We start from the raw sequence: 21,490 nt of genomic DNA on the forward strand, positions 1-21,490 counted from the left end.
CCATGAATTTGTCCCAGATACTACCACAATGTTCATGTGTTCCATTAGTACAAACTGCAATCTTGGCTTACTTGACTCCTTCATAATAAATCCTTTCCTCTGTCATCGTCAACATCATCCTTTTTGTGAGAGTGTTTGAAATGTTCCAAGTCAACAGCCACCTCAGCGTTAATTCGTGCCTGATTTACAAGATTTCTATATATGGCTCCTACATCAAGGTACACCCTTAGCGGTTTTGATACAGAGGTGCTTTGTTGTTAGGAAACGGGAGAAAAAAAAGACCAAAAAACGAAAACAGGAGTTTATTTCTGTCGAGCGACAACCCTCTGCAGTCTCGTGGATGTCAGAAGTTGAATTTACAAGACAAAGGCGGTGAGTGCACCACCAACATGCTGCATCACTGTCTTGACAGATGAACGGCAGCAGCTCAAAAGAAAATGCACTCCCTGTAAGCCAAAGTAAGACGTTTGGCAATATGTCCACTATTTCTAGATGACAGTCAGGGCTTTGTAACTTTATTCTTTTTGTAGTATCTGTTAGCCATGTGTTTGTTGTTTTTTCTAACTAAAGTGCACCGGTCTGCGACAACATTTGTGAAGCTCTCAGAAATAAGACCCTATTACAAGGTTAACATGTTTAATCCAGGCTTCCTCTTACATTCAGGTAATTATACATTGTCCCAAAGCATATTGACCTTGAACCACAGCAGGAACTCTTTACTATTGAACTCCAGAGTTAACGTAAAGTGGTTTAACTTGTGTACATAAGAAAAGTCCCAGGGTATGAATGCGTAATGAAGTTTTATAGAGCCTCATCCATGATTATATGACTTATGAATATGCATACTTTAAATCTGGGAGACTTCCACCGTGTATGGGAATTTTTGAGGTCGGGGAGGGAGGACCACGCTGTTGCTACAGTGTGGCAACTGCTGGAGAGATGTTCTTAATATATTCATAAGGGAACAAGCAAGGCATTGTCTAAGATGCAGCTTGTACGCTACGTATCTTCTTGGTGTTAGTATCAGCAGGTGGTCACACAATGAGGTGAAAACTCACAGATATGACAATTATTATTTATGGATGCAGAGCTACAGTCTGTCATTGCTCACAAATATCGCTATAATGTTGCGGTGCACCTACACTTTTTGTCCTCATATATTGTGCTGCATAGGCTCTCAACAGGTAGATTTTACTGCAACTCTAAGTCATTCTGTGTGCTTTTGTCACAAATATGTATCCTACACAGATGCACAATTTGAACTAGGAAAGTAAAAGATGTGGAAGAGTGTCTCTTGATAAATAGCAACTCTTCGGTTGTTCCATCATAATGTTTTGAAATACATTTCTTTGCAGTTTCAGTCGTCAGGTGTTCTGCATGCGCGGCTTTAACATCCTGTATTGTTTTGGTTAATCCTGCAGAGTCTAAGCCTGTATCAGCATTACATTTTGCAACCCTGACATTTCATGAAACTAAAATGGAGGGAGTCTTTGTCTGTCTGTCTGTCAACAACCATTTGTCCGATCGTTGTCACACTTGTGGGTGTATTGCTTAGGACCCAAGGTAGAGCTCTCAAGATCTACGTGGCATATTTATTAGTAGAGTGTAATGTACATACCGTGTGGTGTAATGAGAGAGGCCCCCTATTCATTCATACAGAGCAGAACAGCATTCTGGGTACAACTCGCTCTCCGTCTCTTGCTACAGTACATTCAAGACGAGAGACTGGAGATGATGCCCTGTAACAAATTCACATTTCAAACATTACAAACATTACAAACATACAAACAATCCAAGCATCAGTGATGTAACTTTTGTAATGAGTGCTTTTGTTGCAGGAAATAGCCTGGTTGCAGTTAGTAAGCAGCTTGCTAGCAGTAGAAAATATGAAAATGACGTGCATAATCTAGCATTGTTTGGGAACACAATTGTGTCATGGCAGGTGTATTGACCCAAAGAAGTGTAGTGTCGAGTGTGAAGTTATGAAATCATTCCCTTGTCACTCATCTCTCACCAATTATCATTTAACTTCATCACTGCAAGGTATAGGGTATGAGGGGCTAGGGTATATAGTGATTACTAAGCATGTATTAAGTAAGTCTGGAGTTCACAATCAGAATTTGGACACTGAATAAAATAGTCAGTTAATAAAGAGTATGCTGTTATTTCAGACTGCTGTGATTCACAGTTAAGGTACAATGATTTTGGAAAGTGTTGAAATGTTTTTTTCAATTTTTCAGTGCTATAAACACAGCTAATGGTACTCAATTAACTTCCATTGTGTTGGTGGGTGGAGGCAGAAACATCTCTGCATGAATAGAAACCACCTGAGGTAAAAAAAAAGTAATGTTGTTTCTTTTTAGTTAGGTGATTTGACCCAGACAAACTTTATTATAAATGTTATCATAATCAGCATATGAATTCAAGTCAAATTATTGTAATCTAAGTTTTAACCTGTAGGCCTACTGTAATATTATTGTCTTTATCTCTATTCCTATAAAAACAAAGTGTAAAAAAAAGAAAATGTTGTTCTTTGTGTACTAAAATGTATTAAGACAGGTGGAGATTTACAGTACCAATAATGAATTGTTATCTTAACTCTCACACACAGAAATACACCTTATAGCAGTGCAGCTTACAGCCTGCATTGCTTTCTCTCTCTCCCTCTCTGCATACTGTATGTGAGTGAGAGACTGTGGCGGATACTGTGCCCAGGTGATGAATGACCAGCAGTGGATAAAGCACATAGCAATAACCTCCAGGCAATCTGGAGCACACTTGGGTACAGACCAGCAAATGTATCATTCAATTGTCAGAGGATTTTATCAAGTATGTTTTCTCCAATGTCTTTTGATTTATTTTACAATTTGTAAAAGTCACTCTGAGTCAGCATTCGACAAGTGTCACTACAGCCAAGCCACAGCAAACATATGCAAGGCACAGGAAAAATCCATGAACGGAATTTAACCCATGAACTCATGAGCAACAACAGTACATAACATTTAGAAAATTCTATTAATTTAGCAAATTGGGGAATTGTTAAATGAGTCCACAACAGAGGAGCATGAGTGGTGCTGAGGCCAACAGTACGCTACAAACTAAACAGACCTCGCTCCCTCTACTCACTCTGCTCAGACGTGTAGAGTGCGTGGGTTTTGGCGGCGTGGTGTAGGAGGCATAAGCCCTGCTGAGCCCTGTGGGCTATGCACACTCATCAGCACATGGAGTGCACTTCACTATCTTGAACAGAATATACATGCTCCCCCATTACACAAATGGGTCTACAGCAGTGGAAAAGTTGTCTCCGCAAACCGCTTGTTTATTTCTCTCTAGCTGGCTAATTGTTAATAATTTTCTTTTTAATTGTGGTGGTGGGCCTGGCTTTTCAATCTACAGTGGCAGGCCTCCTGAGGCTTGCCCCGGCATTAATGTGATGTTCAGTCTCAAGCGTTAAGTCAGTTTTGCAGTGGCAGCCTGTCCCCCAACAGCCACTGAGCACAGCATGAAGGCAGCCCTTGAGGGACATTACCAGTCCAGCCTCTCCGATGCGTAATATGTAAGCTGCTTCTCACTGGAGGCAGGGAGCCTGGTTCTATGTCTTGCCTGGCTCTTGCATCTCTCTCTGGGGGCTTGGCAGTGCCCATGTGGGGGTGAGAGTGATTGATGATGCCCACTCCGTTTAACACACTGTGGAAACCCAGTGGCAGATGGGTATCTACAGATGCACACTTCGCTGCAAAGCTAGACAAACCCAGGTCTTGAAGAAGTCAGTGCTGTTATAGTGTCAGTGTGTTGTTTTACAAGTGCAGTAGATCATGTTACCATCTTTCCTCACATAGATCATCCCTTTTGAAAATGTATGATCCAATAGCACCTGTCAGGAGAGGGGTAACTAATGATTCAAAGTACTAAAGCAAAATATTTTAAAGGCATAAAACACAACCTGACTCTGCCAGATGGATTGATTCGCATCATCTGCATTTGCTCTGCATATCCATCTGGGAACTCTCAGTTGGATATCTTTTGGGAAGAACCAGAAATACTGGTTGCTGATTGGATAAATCATCCGTCTATCACCTATGTTTGTGATAGACAGGCCAAATCAACCAATCAGATCAACAAAGTATATGACGTACTAACAGATTGTCAAGGCAAAGTATACAACATGTCGGTAAAGGATGTTTGCCGTTGTGTAACATGAATTGACGGATAAAAGGCACAATTTCAGGTGCCCGGTCCATATTCCAACAGAAGGATCCAAGATAAAAAACGTTAGCGAGCGGCTTGCTCGATAGCTGCTCTCATCTCATCCGCAGAAGCCATCATGTTGCTTACACTGAACAGTCACTTCTCGTTGCGTCACACTTCGAGCCACCTCATAACCAAAGCTGATTGGTTCGGTCGCTCCCTTCTCCAAATTTTCTCTGCTGCATGTCACCAGACTGATCTGCGAGTAAAATACAATGGAGCTTGCAAGATCAGGATGGTCCCGCAAGGTTAATAAAGACATGGAACCTCTTTAAATATTCTTCTGTAATGTGAGTTTTTTTCTATTTTAAATGCAATAGGTTGAAATTTATAGTATAATACTTGCATAAGTGTTCTTATTATCCAGCGTTAGACCTTTATCACTCTGTGTTCATGTAATATAATGTGGTGCCATGTCTAGAGAAATGGCAGTTGTGCTGCAGTTTACCACTTGTTCATTCTAAACCGGTTTGATTTGACATATTAATGTTATCGACTTTACAAGAGTGGAGATGTGAATAACTGAAACATCCCAATGTTATTTTTCATGCAAAGAGGCGAAGAGGGTAGGAGGAAGTTATTTGTCGGTCTGGTGAAGTGGGAGGAAGTTCCATTTAATTGGATTTTGATGTGCCCTGTTGTCATGGCACCCAGATCCCATCCTTACACATGAACGTATGTGTACATGTGGGTCTGTGTGTTAGTGTGTGCACGCATATGTGTGTATGTAAGACAGGAGAGCAAGGGAGAAACAAGGTGGAAGAGAAATGGAGACAGCAAGACAGACAGGAAACAAAAGGGGGAATAATTATCTGACACTGGAAATGAGCTTCTAAAAAGAGTATTTAATGATGGAGGTATAGCCAGTGATATTGATTGAGAGAAATAAATGTGTTTGGCCATTTGTCACACGGGGCTCAGGCTACAGCTGGTTAAGTGGCCACGGATCCCTTCACCAGTGGCAAGTGAAATCACAGCCAAGGGGTTTAGTGCATGTGTAATGAAGGGACACAAAGTCCATCTGCATCTCAGTCTGCTTTGATGCTTTGATGTGGCATGTGCTCTATCTCGATTTATCTCGAAAGGCATCTCTATAAAACACCAGATTAGCAAGACACACACACCATTTGTCCATACTGGATGTGGAGTGCAAACACAAAAGCCTTGAGCATATTTTTTAAACCTTAATTAACTGGCGGAGAAAACATTCCTATTTGAAGCAACAACTTGAAGAAGTAAAACATTCAGACAGAAACTGCCCAAAGTAGGAGAGCTCAATTAAACAAATGTTATTTTCAATTACAATTGCTGCTTCCATCGATTATTAAACAAGATCATCGATATCAAAACGATTATTGCGTCACTTTCAGTTTCACAATAATGCTCTTATTTCGTCACCTGTTTTCATTGAGTTACTGACTGAAATATGTAAAATATATAGTTAACACAAATGTGAAATGTAATGAAAATTGTGTTGTAGTCAGAAAACACAGTTGTTCACTGTAAGCTGGCTTCATTTATGTAACTTTACTTTACAAAGACAAACCAGCAAACCCTTTGTGAAGTCTGCCTGTACATGTTCCCAGCTGCCAAAGTGCTGATAAAACTACTAATAATAGCTTCTATTTTTGCTATCTCCATTATCCAAGAACACATTTTGCACACTCCTGCTTGTAACTCTGCTAGTCACTTACAGGTACCAGCTGGTAGAGAAACTCATGCATCACATCCACAACATCTTAACATGAATGAATATGAATGAATATGTGAATGAACATGGACTATATATATATATGTATGCATGTATGTATGTGTGTATGTGTGTGTGTGTGTGTGTGTGTGTGTGTGTGTGTGTGTGTGTGTGTGTGTGTGTGTGTGTGTGTGTGTGTGTGTGTGTGTGTGTGTGTGTGTGTGTGTGTGTGTGTGTGTGTGTGTGTGTGTGTGTGTGTGTGTGTGTGTGTGTGTGTGCGTGCGCGTGCGTGTGCGCGTGTGTGTGTGTGTGTTGTGTTTTGGTATTTGCTTGGATGGAATTGGTTTGCTAAATGTTGCACATGTGTTTTCAAATTGATGAAGATGTTTTCTTAATTTGCTTGTGTTTTATCTATTTGCAGTGCTGTGAGCTCTCAGGGCCACCGTAGTAGCAGTCGATGAAATATTAATCCTTTTTCCACCCAGATTCTTCCAGCTAGCGGGGAATCAAATCTTTCATGTTGCTTTTCTTATTTTTTGCTTGTCCACATATTTGTTTGGCCAAAACAAAGTAGGCCTCGTAATTCTACACAATAGCTGCAATAGCATTCATTTGATCCCGTCTTAGATAGCATGTTTATGTATTAAAAGTAAGCTCAACTGCAGAGAACACTGAAACTAATGGACCAGTGAGCACAAAGGGAGGTAAATACTATCATCAGTGGGAATAAGACCTCAGAAGTGAATGATTCACTCCAGAAACACTGCATTGAATTAATTGCTGTTCCCAGTCCACAGAAACACAGTGATTAGTCTATAAATCCGACTAGTTGCCAAGGATGTTAAGAGTGACATAAGGCAAGATTAACCATCCATCCTCAGAAGTACCAAACTGAGTCACAGTTCAGTGTGAATGTAAACACTAATATTGACATGGGGAGCTCTTGTAGCTTAACCGTGCACAAGGGAGCTCTAGCCAATCCGCTCACACACAAAGAGAAAGACACTTCTTTTGAGGACGCTTTACATCATGAAAACAAGTACATCCTACTTTTGTGAGTTGTTTGATTTCGAGAGGTGTTCCCAAAGCAGAGAGGAGGCACTCCTAAAATAATTTACAGGAGTCATAATTTTGAAAAACACTGTTATTTGTATGGAGGAGGTAATACTAAAGGAACAAAGAGATGAAAGGAATCTCACTGCATTTAATAATGGACTGTTCTTGATGGTTGCTTGTTATGCCACTTGTTATTTTCATATCATATCCTGAAATTTCTTGTGTAATTTCTTGCAGATTTAGGTGGTGGAATGTAACTGTATTAGGGAAGTACTAAAATACTTGTATGAGGTACATGTATTTTCCTTCTGCAGCACTTCATTTCAGTATTGTACTTTCTACTCCATTACAGTTATTCATGACTTTGTTAAAGAAAATGAATAGCTTACAAAAAATGATGTTTTGTTATAAATTAAACTGCACAACAGTGTATACAAGTACAGCTTAAAACAATTACCTGTGTCAATGGACAGAAAATTAATTTGCCATTAACTATGTCTATTATCATTATCATCATTTTTAAAGCCAAAAAATGACAATTGCTTTTAGCTTTACAAATGTGAGTATTTACTGATTTTCTGTTTAAAAAAATTATTCATCATAATTTTGAAGATTGGACTTTTGGTATCTATGCAAGCCTTTTACTTGTAATAAAGTATTTTACAGTACACAGTACTATAAGTACTTTTACTAAAGTAGAGGATATGATCCCTTCCTCCCTTCCGCTGGCAGATATTAAAAATAGATAAGGAAGCACCTCGTTGTTGCGTGTGAGCACTTAGATCCCACAGCAGAATCTGGAGCATCCAAATTCAGTCAAACGCAATCCAGGGTTAATCAGCCAGGGTGCAACGCAGACACTCAAACATCTGTTAGAAAAGAGAGAGCAAAGAGAAATTCATTTGCTTCTCAAATAAATAGAGAGGGTCGGGGGACACAGTGAAATTACTTTCCAATCTGTGAGTGGAGAAGAATTAGTATTTTTGACCAAGCACAATGATGTTGTTCACGGGGTTGGATGCCTTTAAACGTGTTTTTTTTTTTTTTTAAATGCACAACCTAGGCTTCTCATTACTCATTTGCTTCAGAGAAACTAATTGGTATACATTTACATACAAAATCTTAATTGTATTTGGTGCTGAACAAAACAGACGCAAGGCTTTGGCAAGGCGTTATACAGCTATAGGCTGTGCAAATGTTGTAGATATTAACCCACATCAAATGAAAGCTTATTGCTGGCCAAGTGAACATAAGTGCCTCGTAAAATTATCAAGTATTTGGAGTTCAAACATAAGAAGCATGGAAGTAAGATATGGTGATGGGTTTGTGTGAAGCCACAGCTCTTTGGCTAACCCTACACTAGAAAAAAAATCTTTGTTTGGTGTCTGGAGAGCTGGGGGTTTCTACCTCAGCAAACTCTATTCGACTCTACTCCACACTACCTGAAGCAGTATTGTACACTGCTACATGAAAGTGCAGTTCTCTCTGGCTGTTAAATTGTGAGTAAAATCTTTTGGGTGGATGCCTGTTAAGCTCTCGCTAATTGTCAGGGAGGAGAGTTACTTTGAAAACACTTTTCAACTCTCACGTCACATTAAGTCCAACCAGTACAGAGAAGTGAAGAGTGAGAGAATGAAATAGACTGCACTCCAAAAAACTTGAGACATGATCCTACGGGAAGATCCGTGCCCATTCATCTTTAATGTATCTCAACTTGTGCTCCAAGGCTCTGAGGACTGACAATGGAGAACAGACAGAGCGAAAGAAGAATGGAAAAGGGAAAGAGAGAATTTGGAAGGAGAAAAGAGAGGACGAGGGGGCAGCTTACTGGGGAATAGGAGTATACTGTGAATGATTGATGAGCAGACAGGGCTGTTTGGGTGCGTTTGCCAAGCAATAAAAATGGACTAATCCATCCTTTTCGCTCCCTGAGGATCATAGCCCCATAGTCGTCTCTGAGCTAGTGGGATTTTTGGAACTTTCCAGTCTGTTCATTAACCAGTTTTCAAGAAGCAAAAACAGTGGAGAAGTTACTGCCAAATGGTATCCGTACTGTCTCTCCATCACATCCACTCTTTCAATCTCTTTTTGTTTTCATTTCCATCATCCTTTCCCTTGCCTCTGCTGTCTGTTTGTCCTTTTGTCTTTCTGTACCTGTCCATCTGACTGTTGCTTGGTTAATTTGCCTGGATCAATCTGTTCTCCCCCAAAATGTTGACACTCGTCTCCCGTGTCATTTCCCCCTTGACCATCCACTCTCACCTGTGTAATTCTCCCTCCCAACTCACCTTCATTCATGCTGCATCCTGATTACCCTTTCACCCTCTTGTGACTATTTTTCCCCTTCAGCTGCTGGTCGTTTTTGCTAAACACAGAGTGACCCCTGTTGGTGGAGAATATACTCGCAGGCAGTAATGGCACATCTTTCTCTTCTCTGGGGGACCTCAACCGTGAAATCAGCCTGGCATTGGCTACACTGTGACAGACCCTCTGTCTAGGGGCCATATTTGCCCCCTGCTCTCCCTCCACATTTGGGAAGTAGCACCAGGCAGGAGGTGGGGTTAGTCTCCTTGCTTCATAGGCCTCCACAGTTCTTCTTCTCTCTCTCTCTGTCTCTGTCTGTCTGTCTTTCTGTCTTTCTCTCTCTCTCTCTCTCTCTCTCTCTCTCTCTCTCTCTCTCTCTCTCTCTCTCTCTCTCTCTCTCTCTCTCTCTCTCTCTCTCTCTCTCTCTCGCTCTCTCTCTCTCGCTCTCTCACTCTCACTGTACAGCTTACCAAGTCATTAAAAGGCTCCACTGTGAATCTCGTAGCTGGCAATCAATGTCTTCTCGTGTTTTTGTCTCAGATGCATGAAATGTGTCACACAGATTCTTTACTTAAGTGAAAGTAGCAATACCACAATGTAAAAGGTTCTCCATCCAAATACACTAACATGGTGAAAACTATCAGTGTTGCTGTTGAGGCTGGTAATAAATGTAATGGCAAAATGTAAGCTACAGTTGTGTCTTAACTTAATTATAGTCTTTCATACCATTTTTTCTTTTCTATTATGTCCTTATCTCTTCAATTTGTTAATTCAAAAGCATCCCATAGATAAACAGCAGTTACAAATGCCATTCATTCCTTTTGTGAATCGTAGCTATAGCTTTAATGAGAAAGAAATGTGACAATCTATAAGCATTAAGAGGACCCTCATCTTTCTTCAAACAAAGGAATACGGATTACTTCCACATTTGCTGCTGAAACAACTGAGTGACTCATCCATTCTGAGACACTGCAGCTTTCAGAGAAACAAAGTTGATATTGAATGTATCCTACCGTTGCTCTTGGAAGTCAAAACAGAGAGAAGTGAATCATCTTAAATTTGCTAAAACGCTTAAGTTATGACACAGCCAGCAGAGATTTCCTTTGAAACACAAAGTGCAGTGTGCTTGGCTGTCTACAGTAAGTGAAGTGTAATTGGGTTTCAGTGGAGAAAAATGTCCCGAGTTTGACTTCAAGTTTAATTTGCTCCAGAGTGAAAAGAATGAATTAGACATATGCAGATGGGAATGTCAATATGAACTATGCTTTCTCTTTACTTTCATCATTCACTAAAGCCATCATGACAATGCCGATTTTGTTGAGGGGATTCAGCTCTAGGAGGGAAACACATGTGTGCTTGAAACAGGTGACGAAACTTACAGTTATTGTATTAGGGAGAAATTACAGAAAATATCACACAATGCATCCATTGTGTAATGTAACAGTAATATATTTCAAATGAAGTTAATTCTTTTAAGTGCTGATAATCGTCAACGTAAAATGACACCTGACGCATGCTCATAATGGTTTGATTTTGGCAAGTTATGCCTGACTTCCCAGCAGACAATCATGCTCCTCTCAGATGAAATATATGGTCACCGGTTCAGACTGGCCCCTCTTACACTCAATTACCTCACATGATTTACTTCAAATTCCATTTGATGAGACTGACCCTTTGCCCCCAGACACAGAGAAGACTGCGTTTTAAACGTCAAACACTGGATTTTGATTTAGGGGGATCTAAGTGATTCAAAGTTAATTGTTGAAATGTGTCAAGGTGGCTTGTTTAATTAAAGGGAACGAGGCATTTATTTGGGCTCTGGCTTAAAATATCACAGCAGGTAACTTATACTGCAGGGTTCGCCCGTGTGGATGCATTACTGTTTTATTTACTTTGCAGAAGTCACAGCAATGACCCCCGGGGAAGATAATTAAGGTGGAATCAACATTTCATGCCGTGGCTACGTGATGAGCATATCAAGTCAATTTTGCTCTTCAGAAAACCAGGAGAAAATGCTGATAATCAGTGTTATGCAGGTTTAAAGTGTGAGGTATAACAGACATGAGTATTCAGATGCGGCTTATCCCGCAGGCTGCTGCTTACACAGGATAATTAGGTCCAATGTAGCAACTAGAGGAGGTAGCTGGTGGAGTGGGAGTGCACGGATTCAATCAGCCTCTATTTTTTGCATCGTACCGTTAAGCGCTCTAGCTTGACACTGCCCCCCCCCCCCCCCCCCCCCCCTTCACTGGGGAGCCAACAGAATGCTCTACCCAGCTCTTTAGGATCTGTCGGGCACATATTCATTGCCATTGATTTATATGTCAGGTCATAGTTCTCCATTGGCATAAATGAATTCCATCATTTCCACTGTATTCGCAATAGAGAATCCATGAAGAACTTTATTTGCCTCCCACAAAGTTTGAACTGGGTCATGATAAAGACCCCGCAGGCCGTTTCTCTTTGCATAAGTATTCCTTTCATGGCATGCCAATTACACAGCAGATACTCAAGCAAAGTTCATTTTCTTACGAACTACTGCCCCCTCTCTCTCTCCTTGTAAATAGAAAAAGAGCACATTTTGACTATTCGTCAGAAGGAAGCACAGCATCATTGAAGTACAAGAAACCAGGCTCAACCGATAACATCCATTTCCAAACCAGCAGTTCTGAATGTGACGCCACCTGCAGGCAGTGAGCAATATAACTGCGGTGCAAGCAGTGTCCATAAATCACTTTTGTGAACTAGGCTAGTTTGAAGAAGGAAGGTGACGGTCTACCAAACATTTTTTTTTGTAAAGAAAAGAAATAAAAGTATGTATGAAATTATGTCTGTGGTGTTGAATATTTTAACTACAAAGATGGATGTCATTGAAATCCTTTACACCGCTGTTGCTTATTAGTAGAACTGTTAACTCTGGACAGGTGACTATTACTCTTTATTAGCATTTAACCTCACCTCAAGTTAATGTTATTCCCAGTTCATAGATATTTAGAAATATGAATATGTGATTAATCACATCATATACATAGTACCAATCGTGAAAGTGCCATCTTGCCTGTTTCGAATGCATTAAAATACAAACACACATACACACATACACTCAGTCAATATAATTGCAAAGCTAAATGATGGCGACCATGGGGAAATAAGAATTATTTTATGTGTGCTGTACTCATTTCACGCCTGATAGACTCTCACCTTTACCCGGGAATATGCATGTCTTTGGATGCAGTTTCAGGCACGGGGCTTCTAATACAAGAATAATGGAAGCATTCTTCCTTTTTAATTGGACATTGTTAAAATGACATATCAATCCTGCAGCAGAGATGCCCTTTCCATGTATACTGTAATTGAAACGTTCCCTATTTCCCTCTCACAGTCCCCATATACAGGAGACTGAGACTGCTTATGTCTTGCAAATCTGGACCGCCTGCGAGGTAGTTTATTGTTGACTGTGCTTTACTGAGTATCATATCATCAGATCAGTTCATCGTTTAATTTATTTTCTGACTAATATCTTGATGCTCATGTCTCTCTCTCTCTCTCTCTCTCTCTCTCTCTCTCTCTCTCTCTCTCTCTCTCTCTCTCTCTCTGTGTCTTCTGGGTCGCGAAGGCTTCCTGCGTTGAAAAACACTAATGTAAAATCCTCTTTGTATTCTATTCTTCTATTAGCCTATTATTGTTGGTTCATCCGTCTTCATAATATTTGTTTTTTGCCATTTAACATCCCAAAAGCTCTGATTTCCATTAGCATTTTTGCAATTATCCACACATTCTATTAAAGTTGTTGGCAATGAAATGGCAAGAAATGATCACCCTAAGCCCCAGAGCTAAAAGCAACATAATGTGCACAGTATTGTATGGTAATCATTTTAATTAGAGAAAAAAAAAATGTGAATTACTACCTGTGTTTAACCACTCAAATTTCCATTTCAGGTATTCATGGCGTGAGGCTGACAAGCCAACTGAAGCCGAGCAAATAAAAACTGGCAGCCTCTGGATGAATGGCTGCATGTTTGGGTCATGATAAGGAAGAATTACATTTTTACACATCACTGAGGAGAGGAAAACAAAGCTTGGTGTGGGGTTGAAGGCTCTTTAAACTGTTGGAAAGTAACCCAGTGGAGAGGAAAAAAAGCATCGTTCTCTCTTACTGTAGCATTTCAAGCCTTTTCCTCAGTGGAAGATGTAAGTGATTTAGAGCTCATCAAAATCACACAGTATGGCCCCCAAAGCACACATAGTAAAAAGCATGATAGTGGTCCGCAGGATACTGCATCAATCTTTTGGGGGCGTTCCTAATGGAGCTATTAACAAGTCAGTTGTCATATCCAAAGAACTTCATTAATCATGACAAGAGGACTAAAACTCCCTCATTTAAAAGTACAACTTCACATCCTCCAGATTACATACGGTCAAATTCAACACTTCAAACTTGTTTATAGATTTCCATCCATCCATCCGTCCATCCAGGAAGTCTGACTCGTATTTTGATCAGATTTTTTTTTTTATCAATATAATCTGAAGTAAATATTCCTACTATTTTTTTCACGTGATAATACACGGCCCCATTCGTGTTCTGTATTAATCATGCTTTTTTTCTCGGTACTTTTATTTTAGGGTTTGTTTGTTTATTGCCTATTCTTCAGTGTTTTTGTCATGTTGCATCATGTCCTTTATGTGTTGAAAAGTTTAATACATTCAACAAACACACACACACACACATACACACACACACACACAACGGGACACAAGGCCTACTGTACATTATTCCAGCCAGTTGGCAGCTTGGCTCCTGAGAGCCCACTCCCACTGGGTGTGAATCAGAAATCTAACAGCTAATGGCAACAGTCACCCCATGGTAGCGCTACTGACAGAAAACTAATGCCCACACATACAGAGTGGAGCACAAGAGCTGTCAACACCCCACCATGACCCTGTGGGTATAAACTGACTCAAGAAAGAAAGAAAAATCAGCTCCCAGTGGAAATTGATGGCTGTTATTTCTTTTTCCAAAAAACCTCTTAAGCATACTTTATCTTTTTACGACTAATGTTGGATTTTCCTCATGATAATTTTAAGGGTCAAGGAGTACTTTATTATCAACTCTGTAAATATAATTCAACTACTTATTTCAGGCTCTCACACACCCATCAAATTTGCAGGAAAAAATGAAAATGCCTGCCTGCAGATTAAAGAGTTTCTTAGTCATGCTCCTTCTTTCTTAGCCATGCAGAACACCAGCACTCATTACCGGAGCATCAAATCACTACCATTTTGTCACAGCCCTTGGTATTTGATACCGAAGCACAACAACACATTTTTTTAATACGTCGATTAGTCCAAACTTTATGGATGTGAAAAACAAAATGAGTGCCCCTTTAATTATCACCTATAACTTTTCTAGTACATAAAGCAAAATCCAGAACTGATGATATATCTTACTGTATATCATGTTGTAGAAGTTATCAGAATCTAAGTTATCAAAACATTATTTAATTAATAGCAACGATAGTAACCCTGCAGGCTGTCACAGGACAAACATTGACTAGAAGGAGGGAATCACTGACCAGCTACATTCACAAAGACAAGTATCTCCAGCGTTCAGCAGCACCAGCAAACCGAATCAAGTGTGTGTTATCAGTATACAGGTCAAACACCAACGCTGAGCACTGTGAGCAAAGAACAGGAGTCCTGAGGGGAACAGACATCAAAGTAATCAACTGCTGAATGCAAGAAGAGAGAACAACAGTCACACCACAGAGCAATTTCACTTTTTCCTGAGTAGAATGGAAAAGTGTTCTCTATTAACGTTCCTACAAACACCATTACTTATTTTGCCATAAAACATAATCCACCGCCAAGATAAACCAATAACAACGATGCAATATCATTTTTTTATGCTTAGCTCCTACAGGCATAACCGTCTTGATTAATAAAGGCTCAGAAACTTGAATTGAGCAAACAGGCATCGGCTTAATCTATCTTAAGCAGCACACATGGCAGAATGCGAGACCGTCATGAATTTCTATTTTGTTATTTTTCAGCGTTGCTCCACAGTGTAGATATTGTGTGACTGAATCACCACAATATGAGCGAAGCACTTCAGCAGAAACTCCAGGTTCTTTCCCCGAGATCCCAACAGAGAGTGCATTAATCATCACAGTCTCCTTTCTAAGTGAAGACAGAGAGCAACAGCTGGGGGAGAGGAGCTCGACTTTAAACAGTACAGACTGCAGGAGGTTCAGCCATCACTTCTTGTTGTGGATTCTGACATCAATAGTAATGAATACCTCGGAGCGTTGCCTGACTGCCTGAGCATGAATTGCTATCACACATGAGACCGGGCTTTGGAAGCGGTTTTGTTTGTGTCTTTGTTTTTGCTAGTGACCATGTCTGTGGGTCTGCATGTGACTGTGTGCCCTTCTGTGTACCTGTACGTCCTCATGCATCGTGGCGGGTGTGCGCCTTTGTTGGGGCAGACATGAGTAATATGCAGAATAACAGGTCAGCCTCAATGACCCAAACTGACAAGAAAAATTAATCAGAACATTTTTGGTGCTCTTGGACGAGACCAGAGCCTCATGCTGAGGTCACACCTGCAAGGGCTGGAGCTGCACCATGCAATGATCTTTATGAAATGATCTATGGCCGGCAGGACCACATTTATTTCAAGCAAAGATTAAAGTGTTTGCATGGTTGTTGGACAGTTGAGGGCTGAGTTCACCAAGAGTACAAAAATATACTCCTCCCTCAAAAAACGACCGTATAGAGTGTTTGTACAAGCAGCTTTTTCGAACCCATACCTATGTTTATTATGGTGGCGACCTTAGTGATTGATTCTAGTGTCCTTTGAAAATTAAGACGAGAGGAGGAAGTAAGGTGATGGAGTATAAAGAGCGACAAAGTCCACATAGGGAGGAGGTCGGGGTGGATGGATGGATCAGACAAACACGGGACTTTCACCCGTCCCGTGTAAAACCAGAAGTCAATGGTAACTTATTTTAACTTACGTGTTTATTTTAACCCAAACCACGATCTTTTCCTGAAGCTAACCAAGTAGTTTTGTGGCCTTAACCTATACACGTGTCTTAAACTACAGAGGGGCACTAATTTAGGAAATGCTCTTGTGGGTTGTATTAGAGTGTAGGAATAAATGACCTATGTGGTTGTATGGACTGAAGGAGTTTTTGGAAGACACAGAGAAGACTGATTATCTCATTTGTGCAAACAAAACAAAACTATCTGCATAGATGCGACAAAGGTCAATGAGTCTTAAAGTCAAATCCTTAAATAGAATAGATGATAATATACACATGGATGCATAGATGCCAATTCCTTTATTTGATTTCCTTGCTAATACATTTCTAAAACATAAATTATAACATACACTACAGTTTCATATCCAAATATAGACAAATAACTACTGAAGTACAAGGGGTGTTAGTTTTTCTGATTCACCATCTAGTTGAAAATAATGTATCTGTGTTGTGTGTAGATCTGATTAACGCAAGAACCAAAACTGTCTTCAGTCATTAAAGGTTGTACTCTCCATGATCAGGACTAGGATGCAAGGGAAAATCCTGGCCAAAAAGAAGTAATACTACAAGTTAATTGTATTAAGTTCAAGTACATTTCCCTAAGTATACTTTATGTAGTAAGTATACTAATATTAATGTACTAGGTGTACTATATTAATACTGTTTGGGACTGAATTAGCCATTTTTAAGTATACTTAAAGTATAAGAGCAGTATATATATATATATATATATGCTTTAAGCTCAGTTGTCAGTATAAGCCAAGTATTCTTAGTACATAAAAAGTAAGCTGAAAGTATACTCTCTTATTTAAGCTTGAAGTATACTAATAGCACACTTGAATAAACGTATTTTTGGTTAGGGAGATGCAAGTGAGAGAAACAGCAAATACAAGAATTGGCACGTACCCATGGACAGACCTGATTGTTATTTTTTATGTCAACTTCAGGTAAAAAAACAAGCTGAAAAACTTGACATTGACAGATATATCCTTATAAATTAATTGTGGAGAAAATGTCAGCTAACAATTGTTTATTTACACATCCAACCAACACAGAGCAACATTAGCAGTCATTTGTAGTGGTGTTTCTGTCCACTTGATGAATGTAAGTCCAATATTCACTCTCCTTTTAGTCCTGAGGGAAATATCTGACTCTTTAGCTGCTGAATTCTCCACTATGTTCACCAGCCAGTTGCTAACTTTGCCTGTCAGTCATTTGGAGCTTGCAGGTATAGTATTTATTAGGTTTTCTAAAGCTGAGTGTATGCAACACCAAAAAATAACTTTGATGGGGTAGCCGGTGGCACAGTGGTTGGAGGAGTAGCCCAATGTAAAGAGGCTGAAGGTCCTCTAAGCAGCGGCCGCAGGTTCGACTCCGACCCGGAGCCCTTTGCTGCATGTCTCCCCCTCGCTCTCTCACCCCCATTTCCCGTCTGTCCTATGAGCTTGAAAACTGCCAAAAAAAGAAAATCTTATAAGAGAAAAGAAAATTACTTTGATGAGAAAGAAAGTCAAAAAAATGTCCAAAGTAAAATCTCAGGCCGTTAAACCAAAACTTTCATTCATTCATCTTCAACCGCAGGGGGCTGGAGCCTATCCCAGCTGACATCGGGTGTGAGGCGGGGTACATCCTGGACAGGGCGCCAGTCTATCGCAGGGCACATAGAGACAAACAGAGACAGACATTCACACCTACGGGACACGTGCATGTCTTTTGGATTGTTGGAGGCAATTGGAGAACCCGGAGAAAACACGCAGACACGGGGAGAACATGCAAACTCCACACAGAAAGGCCCCAGCCGGCATGCGAACCTGGAACCTTCTCGCTGGGAGGCGACAGTGCTAACCACTACTAAAATAAATGACATTAAGGGTATTTTGTTGTTCTATTGTTCCGTGCCTGCGTAAACTTCCTCTATGTGAGATTTGTCTATGTTGTTGTTACAGTTTAGAAAAGTGTGCCAATCACAAGATCTCAAACCCATATATAGTTGACCCACGCCATTGAGAAATGTCTTCAAAAAATGTCTCCAACTCTACTCGCCAACTGCTACTTACATTAAATAGCAGTCCACTTCTGGGTTTTGGTACAGTTGGTTTTCACACATGAACCGTACTCAAGACCACCTTTTCAAGTATACCAGGGCACAATCTATCATTTTGTCCCTGGGTCTACTTAAAAAGGTGGTAGTAGAAATAGAATAAATTAGACTTTAAAGAGACAAGATATACAATTGTTGGGTAATTGCTGGCCAGTAAGAAGGTTGACAAACCATTTAAATTTAGATCAACCTAAACAAATTAGTGTCTGCCTTTGTGATGTCTAGATGATGACAGATGTTTCAACAGTGGCCTACATCTCAGTGGATGTCTATGATCAGCAGGCTGGAGTAGTCACTTAGTTACAATCAAATTCTGCTCAGGGAATTCACATGTCGCTAATCAAAGCTTTAATGTCTTACCTTCTCTACACTCACACACAATGTCAGGAGGTCTTTGCTTGCTGATCTATGTAGGACAAGCAGTGGGGTGTCCAAAGTAATAAATGAACAAGATGAATGTGGAGGATATGTTCATTTGAAAGCTCTTGTCACTGAGGGTTTGCCGTCCGGCTGCACAAAGGGCGGAGCCGTCCTGCCTGATTTACTTTAGATTCAAACCATGGCTAAATTGGAAATCGTGAATCACTCTGACACCATTGGCGAAAGATGGATTACTCCAGTTAAAGGCTGCCTTTTCTTTTCTTTGGTTCTTTTTAAAGAAATCATACAAAAATTAATTTTTCTGACAGACGGCTGACCCGGGCAGTCAACGAAAGGAATAGCAAAGGGAGGCCAGCACTGAGGCACTACAAAGCTGGTTTTTATCAGCACGGCCCTATCCCAGCTTCATCCAAAAGCTCTCAGCTCGCAGCACAATGAGCCTGGCTGAGCATTTGATCAACTGTCTCAGGTTTAACAAGCCTTGCCAAACTACACCTGCCTGGAGGAAAAAGATATGCCTTTGAGCAGGGCAATGCCTCCCCCCAAGATGTTAAGGAAATAAGCGTTTGATGTTCACAATACCCAATCTGCACTAATCTCATCCAATCTTGGGCACTTGGATTCTCAGCGAGGCTCAAGATTTGCATTACTGAACAATAGCTCTCTGGATGCCAATGATTCATTCCAATATAACACAGTCATAAATTACAAAACAATACACTCAAACCAGAGCCCACTGTAGGTTGAATGGTGCTTTTACCAATTGAATTCAATAAAATAGTATATAACTGTCCTTCGTGCCAAGTGTGATACAACTGATATTTCGTCATAATGCACTTGGAAACCCTCCCACAAATAAAGTCAGTGGACTACCCACCTGTACAAAGGTGTGAATTTGCGTGAGCTCTGTATCCTTCAGTGTGAGCTTGAGTGTATGTGTGTGTATTCACCCCAACTCATCGTTGCTGGCTGCAGCTCATTGCCCTGCAGTAATATCAGGCCTTGCAGACACCTGGGACCAGTGGTGTGGGCCCTCAGAGGAGGCAACCGCCTGGCAACTGGCCCTGATTACTTTCTCCACTCTCCGGAACTCAACTCTGTATATGCCATTAACCAGCTGCACGCGGTGTGATCCCAATTCGACCGTGCCATTAACCCTGTATACAAAGGGTTGTTTACAAACACACACATACACACACACACACACACACACACACACACACACACACACACACACACACACACACACACACACACACTAGACAGAACTTCACAGCTCAGTCTACTCAAGCCACAACCATCTGCAGACCAACATCTTCCATAATCTCCCCAGTGAGAGCCGTACAGCGGGGTAACATGAAGCGAAGGTGACATCTAGTGGGCAAATTATAGCACAAACAGACATGTAAACAGTAGTTGCAGTATGCAGTGAGTATTGCAGTGATACACTATAATATGCAGGGTAAAGGGGGGAAGATGCCCCCTACTGAAAAAATAAAATGTGTTTGAATGTGATTTCAGTATGCACAGTATGACTTTGCAAGGTTCAAGGTATCTTTATCTCATAGTCTTGTTGCACAGCCAGTAGTAACCATATGAGAATAGATAATAGATCCAAAAACATGCCATAAAAACAATAATTTCAATAAATATAGAGAATAGAAGTTGTTGTTTAAAAGACCAATAGCAGCAGGGACAAAAGTGTTTGTAAGTCTATAGGTCATACAAAGTGGCAGGATGTATCTGACAGAAGTAACACAAACTCTTAAGATGGGCCTTCAAAGTTCTGACCGGTCACTTGAGGCTGTACCAGCAATTTTGCTGCACACTTTAACAATACCCTATCAATGTTTTGCAGTTTGGGAAGTAATGTGTTGTTTAATCTTTGTGTGTTGTTGAAATGTGCTTTATTTCCTCATTGTTTTTGGTCTTGCAGACCCCACTGCCGTATGTGTAAAAGCAATCCTTAGAATTGCTAAATTAACCTTTTTTTTCGCAATATGGTAAAAAAGTATTGAAATCATAACTCTTTAAATTTTCACTTACACATTTGATGAAGTCACCAAATAGAATAATTATTCATGTTAAATGTGCTACATGAACAAATACGTATTTGTCCTGTACAGACAATGAAATGCACAGTTTGTTCTACGTAGTAGTTTCATTGGGTTCAGTTACACTACATGTTTGACCTCTGTTAAACAAACATACAATATATACAATTACTTATTTGAGAGTGGTAGTGCTCTGTGAAATAGTACTGTGCCAACACCACTCACAGATATAGAACATATTTAACTACACTGTACAGAAATAAAATCAGTGGCGAAAGAAATACGCAGATCCTGCTTTAGTAAGATGTGTGATACACAGTTGTATCATATTAATGGGTTATTATTAATTGTGCATTTACAGTATATGTAAGTTGCGGTTTAATGCTGTAGCTTTTCAAGATGTGTTTTTGCTGTTGCGTATATTGCAGTGTGAGGTGTAATATTTTATTTGTTGAGCATATGTTTTGTAAATTACATAATTTATATAACTGCAAAGGAGCTGAAGCTGTCAAATATATTCAGTAAGGAGTAATATCTCCATTTTTAAATGAAGTGGGGTTGAATTATAAAGTAGCATACCTCAAAAGTTAGGTTTTGCTCTAATAGCAAACAC

The sequence above is a fragment of the Echiichthys vipera genome (genome assembly GCF_963691815.1).
Source record: "Echiichthys vipera genome assembly, chromosome: 8".
NCBI lineage: Eukaryota > Metazoa > Chordata > Actinopteri > Perciformes > Trachinidae > Echiichthys > Echiichthys vipera.